Below are 6,917 nucleotides of genomic sequence, written 5' to 3' on the forward strand. Positions count from 1 at the left end.
AAAAACCTGTTAGTTTGTTAATTATACAAAGGATAAAATGTAACTTCCCAGAGAATTCTTGGTAGGTTTTGAAAATCCCAGTTACAGAAAAGTGCCCCATTATAGAAGATTACTCATCATTTTGCCGTTTTCCGATTATAAAGCTTATAGTTAATTATGATAACCTCACTTCCTAATTTATTTTTGTATGTTTTACTTTTTCTGTCTTTTATCTAAATCGCAATAACTTAGTATTTTAATATTTTGTAATTTCTATAATATGCAAGTTTTTATATGGCATCACACACACGCAGCCACAATCAGTTGGAGGCAAGCATTCAGTATGCAAAAATATAAGTTAGCATCCTTTATTTAACGTGCAAAAATTTCTGTTAGTCATTCACTCTTCACACCATTTGGGAGTTTTGTAAAACCAAATTTTGTAAAACACCCATAGTTTGTGTAGGTTATTTAACCCTTGTGCAAAAGCTATAACATCATGATCATCATGGATGTAGTCACAATAAATATGAATGAAGTAAAAAATAAAATGATTGTGTTGTAGTGCATTATTATTAAATGTATGAATCACTTATTAATCATTGGATTAGGATCAGGCTGAGACTTATGAGATATCAAACAGGTCACTAATGATACAGGTTCTGCATTCAAATCAAAGGGTACAGATACACTCTTAAATACTAAAAACAACATTGTTCATATCAAATGGTGAGTACAGCCAAAATCTTAAGTATTAAAATAAATTCTGTCCACATCATAGAACTCTTTTATATTGTAAAACAAATTTTCTCTCAGGCAAATTTAACTTTTAAATTCTTAAATGATATGGACTGAGCAGAGGAAGTAAAATTTAATAAAACTATTGAGAGCGCTCACTTTGACAAGAGTCATATTGGTATTGATTGCCTGGTGACACATTCTTTAATGAGTTTCAAAAAGGTACAAAGGCAGAAATATGAAGTCATAAATGTTACTATTTTAAGCCTGGTAAAACAGGTTGAACATGGTAGCTCCATAGGATCAGCTTGCATACTGTATGGAAACTTATCTTTTCATTTTAAAATTTTACTGATATTTGAGGAATCTTCCTGCATGAGAACATCAAATGAGCGATGTGACTAAAGAACCCAAAATATGTCATACAGAGATAGTTACTACTAACTGCATCTTTTAATTTCCTCAGAGATAAAGCAATCAAGAAATTTTCTTGCAAATTTGAATGATACATTCACCTCACTTCACTTTAACAACAATATGAATTTCTAGAAGTTTGACACAATTCTCCATCCAAACAGACCTTGGACGGACCAATGGCACCAACCAGCTGCCGTGTCATTAACAATTAATAGGGATTGTGACAGCTCTAAATTCCAAATTTTGTGTCATGCTTTTGGCGTGGGATTATGCATGCTCAGGAATAGCAGCAGGATGGGTAGCAAGTGGGAGCAATATGGCTATGTCTGGGTTCCAGGCACTGGTGGTATCAAGAAGGGTGTTGGTGTCAGCATTGGCATCTGGGACATTGGTTGTTGGTAGGGATATCTCAACAGCAGCCAGCGTATTGGCATTATCAATGATGGACATGTAAGTTGGCCTTAGTCTGTCAATGAACACCACTTTGGACATGTACAGTGAGCATTTTGTCACTTTGATGTAAAATGAGATGAGGACCCAAGTGTAGCTGGTGGAGCAGTGGCTGACAGGCATCAACGTGTAGCATCATGTGAGTGCAGGATGCGAGACCACAGTGCATGAAAGTTTTGTGCTTGCCATGGCATCATGGAGGCATTGGCTGCAGCCAGGCCATGTAGTCATGCAGTTGCTGAATATAAGATGAAATATACAACATAGTGGGGAAAAGCTGTGGCTCGATAAAGTCACCTGGCATGACCAGGGGCTGCCCAAGTAGCAAGTTGGTGGGGGTTTCCTCCAAGGCACCTTTTGAGCTGCCCGCAAACCTAACAAGATCAGTGGCAAAGTGGCAGATCAGTTTCTGCTGCAGCAGGTAAGAGTGGATTTCAGTGTCTGGTGTAAACATTGCAGCATACCATTTACTGCAGAATTATAGCTTATGGTATGGTAGTATGGACAAAAGTAGCCCAGGTCTCAGTCCAGGTCTTGAACAAACAGGAAGTGAACTGTCACCCGTGGTCAGATGTTATGTCGTGGGGGTGAGGGGAAACAAAATGTGAAAGCCATTTGTCCATTTGTTGATGAATGTGGTGTCGGCTGTTGCAGCAGAAAGGTGTGTGAGGTGGGCATGGCTCCCAGCCAGCATGTGAACTAGGCTATCATTGCGAGGAGAAAGTGGCAGCTGTCTGAAAAGGGCAAAGGGCTGATGGAGTTGTTGTGGACATGAGAGAATCGGTGTTCAACAGAGGTAAACGAGGTACTCTGCACCTGAATGTGACAGGCCACTATGACACGCTGGCATGGGATGCAGACAAGAGTCCACATGCACCAATCCCCTTCTATGTCAGGCAAAAAAAGCATTACTGGATGAGGGCAGTGGACACATGAATGTCAGGATATGCTAGCCCATACAAGCAGTCAAAAACTGGTTTGTGAGAAGCTGGGGGAAGGTAGGTGCAGATGTGGTCTTTGGAGCTGGTGGTAGCCACTTGGTCAGATAGGTGATCACACCAAACATGCATATTAGTACCAGGGACTGGGTGGTGTTGGAGGACAAGGTCTAACTTCAGATCCTGACATGGTCTGGGCTTTTGGTAGGGCCTCATTATCTAGTGAAGGGCTGAGGGTACAGGAGTGGCTGAGGCAATTGGCAATGATGATGTCAACGCTGGCAATGTGGTGTATATCAGTTTACCACTGATTGCGCTACGTACTGATTCTGGCTGAACTGCTGAGGCGAAATTTAATCACCACCTTTCTGATAAAAACCTGTCATGAGTGGTCGGTGGTCCATAAATATGGTGAAATGGTACCCCTCAATGAAGGAGCAGAAATACTCCACTGCCAAATACTTTGCAAGCATCTCCAGACTGTATGCAGCCCATCTTCATTGTGTTTCTGATAGCTTGGTCAAAAAGAGGGTCAGTGGTTGCCAAGTGTCCACAACACACTAAGGCAGGACCACGCCAGACGTGGACTGACTTGTGTCAGTGATGATAGCAAGGGGGGAGTGGAGGGATGGGGGTGCACCAAAAGAGCCGCCTTGGCAAGATCATGTTTGGTGGTCTTGAAACAAGCTGTCATACTTGAGGTCCATGGTACACATCTGTTACTTTTTGTTCAGCTGACTCACAATGCAGTGGTTAGGGGCTCCTGAATGGAAAAAAATTTACCATCCTCAAAAGTCTGCATAGTTCCTTGTATGTTGTGAGACATGGAAACTTGGCAATCGCATGGACATTCTCGGGTAGAGGGTGCAAGCCAGATGTGGAAATGACATGCACCAGGAATTCAATCTCAGCTACCTCAAACACACATCTGTCCACTTTGAGGATGATCCCTGTTTGTTCCAAGTGGATAAATATCTCCCTGAGGTGTTCACAGTGTTTGGCCAAGATCCAGTAGTAAATAAGGATGTTGTCCAGAAAGACAAAATATCTATGTGCACTGTGGAGGATATCACTTCTTAATGTCCTCTGGTGTGACAGGGATCATTGCAAAAAGGCTTATAATCACCACAAGGGCACCAGGTGCCATCCCTCTTGGGAACTATATGAAGGGTGGAGGAAAGTGGACTTTTTAAAGGGCACAGGATTCAGGCAGCAATGGAGGATTCAATTTTCGACAGTTCAAGCTTGCTTTTAGCCAGTGGGAGGGGGCATACGTGGCACTGTATGGCCTGGTGTGTTCACAGTATAGTGCACTGTGTCATGGTGTTCCTCGTGGGAGGGAGGGGGGTGTGGTTGCAGGGGAGAGGTGAGGGGGTGGGGATGAGTAGAAATTAGAATTAGGAGAGGATATCAGCAAAAGGACCAGAGTAAGTCAGCTGCTTAATGGTAAAGTGGGAAGGGGGCAGGTGATGCAGGGTGTAGAGCAGTGTGATGTGCCAATTTTTCAGATGATGATGCATGAGGTTGGGGAGCAGACTGAAATGGGAAAGAAAATCCATGTTGAGAATAGGGTTGGTGACATCGGCTGTGGTGAAAGTGCAAAGAAACTCCTCGCCAAGGCTAAAATCAACACAATGGCTGTGGGGGCTAAAGGTGGAAATGGGGGGGGGGGGGGGGGCTGTGGTCGAACAAAGGTAGGAGTCTCTGTGGGAAGACAGACTGTTCCAAACCAATGTAGATGAGGTAGACTATGGGTAGGTTGGAGTAATTGTGGTCCAATATGAACAGGCACTGTAAAATTGCCAAGCAACCAGGTGTGCCTCCTGCCAGTCACCATCTGAATTTGGGCACCATGAGCATGGTGGACGGTGTTTTGCTGCATCACTGCTAAAGCACTTGTAACAGCATACAGGGTTGGTGTCATGTAGCTCCTCCTGCTCACTTCATAACCACTAACCATCGATGCTGCAGATGCCACTCCTCTGGAAGTTGAGTGGCTCTTGCTGCAGTTCAGAGCACAGCCTCCAGCATGTTGTATCATTACTGCATCAGCATCCTACCAGGCCATCTAGCAGTTGGCAGTGACAGCAGCAACACTCACCAAGGCCTGTCCATTCTGGACTGCATTACGCCACACATACTGCTCGTGCTGTGCATGGCATAGTTCCCAACTGCCACCCCACATCCAATGAGACTGTGCGACAGTGCAGCTCCTCAGGCTGCCCAATGTGTCTCCCGCATCCATCCTCACACCAAGCAACACGTTCTGTCCTGAGATGTAGGTCCAACCATTTGTCTCATGCTCTGGGCCACAGCCCACTACCATATACAGCACACAACTTGGATCAACTCGTGACGCCACCCACCCACTGCAGATAAATGATGCTGCCACCGCTGCACCATCCCAACTGGCCGTAGTGGCCTGCTGCCGTCCGTCTTTGCACCAGCATACCCATGCTCAGTGCAGTTGCTACCAAGGTCATGAACCAGCAACAACCACCCACCCGATGCTGCTGCAGCACCATCCTGGCTAGCGGTAGTGACCAGCTGCCTTCCCATGCTACACGTCGTGCCAACACACTGGGGCATCAACTCAGTGGCTGCCAAGATCACAGACCATCTGTGACAACCTGTCTGATGCCATTGCCCCACCACCATGGTGGATGTTTCATGTGAACTGCTGTATGGTTTATTTTTAATTGTTTGCTCTGGTTTTTCAGTGTGTTTGTACTTGTCTTATGTTGTATGGAGCAATTTTCAACAAAGCAGTTAATGTTCATTAAACAGTGTGTTTGACTGTCATCAATTCATATTTACTAAGACTTCAGTATTTACAATTATATGACCAGTTTCAGTCAGAGACCATTCCAATCCTGTTGTACGATGTTATGGACACAGGACAATTGTCTTGCAAAAAGGATGTTCGAAAATTGTAGTAAAATACAAGCAAAATTAAGAAATTTTTCTTATATGTTAAAATGTAATATTTATAACAATATTTCATTATGCAAACGTGCATGCGTGAAACATCAATTACATGACTATCCAAAGAATATATGAAATTAAATGGCAAAGACAAAAAAGAAGGAATAAATGGAAGAGAGAGAGAGAGAGAGAAAGTCAAAAATTTGCCATATGGTAGTTATTATCTTTGCAGTAAGTATCATGAAAATTTTTTATATTTTTTGTGCTTCACTTGAAATAATTAATTATTTCATTAATGAGGAAACTTACACAGTTGAATAATGACTTGACAGGAAACTAGCTCCCCTCTCTCATAATTCTATTCATAACAAAAAGAATGAACAGATCATACTTACCTACTCCTTGGCACTACAGCCCATGTAGGCCCTTGTCCTCTGTGATGATCACAGCCCAATCCTGACGATTTTCTGCTCGTTTCCTCCATCTCCTGACTCCAATTTTTCTCAAATCATTTTCCATATACTCCATCCATCATTTCTGGGGTCTCCCTTTGCTCCTTTTGCACCTACATTTCCTGTGTAAACCTTTTTGACAGCTCAATCCTCCGACATTCACTCAACATGGGCCAGCCATCTCAATCTGTTACACTTAATGTCAGTCACCAAGTCAGGATTTCTATACAGTGCTTCCAATTCCTTGTTTCTCCTTATCCCCTCCACCACACATCGCTTGGTGGCTAGCGAAGTATATATGTAGATGTAGCTCCTCCATTGCCCTGCCTCATACATGGCTCCAAAAATCTTTCTTAATATTTTCCTCTCTCATCTTCTCAAGAGCTCTTCTGCTACAGTCATTGTCCTTGTTTCTGAGCTATACATTACCACCAGTCTTATCACTGCTCGATAGACAGTCACCTTCAATTTTCGGCTCAGGCTATGTGACTGAAGGATCTTGATCAAGGCCCAGTAAGCTCTATTTCCTGCAGCAATCCTAGATTTTATTTCTTCTCTTATTCTGCTGTTCTCCGTAATCAGCACTCCCAGGTATTGGAACTTCTCACATCTCTCATAATTGCCTCTGTTCAACTTAATATATTTCTCTTTAACAACAGCATTTTTCCTGGAAGAAAAGAGATGCTGTGTTTTGTGTTGTTTACTCTAAGCCCAACTCTTCTGCCTCCTTTCCAGTCTGCCAAATCCTTGTTCCATTACTTTCAAACTTCTAGACAGCATACACACATCATCAGCATAAGCTAAATTTTTGTGCATATGGTTAAACAGAGTGCCACCTCAGTTACCAATCTCCACCCTTCACATCACTCTCTCCAAACACAATGTTGAAGAATAACCTTGATAATACATCACCCTGTCTTAACCATTGGTTGACCTCAAATTCTTCAGAAAGTTTTCCATCTACTTTTACCTGGCATTTTGTGCTGGTGAGAGTCATATGTAACAGTCTGATAAGTTT

This window comes from Schistocerca gregaria, chromosome 5, assembly GCF_023897955.1.
Source record: "Schistocerca gregaria isolate iqSchGreg1 chromosome 5, iqSchGreg1.2, whole genome shotgun sequence".
NCBI lineage: Eukaryota > Metazoa > Arthropoda > Insecta > Orthoptera > Acrididae > Schistocerca > Schistocerca gregaria.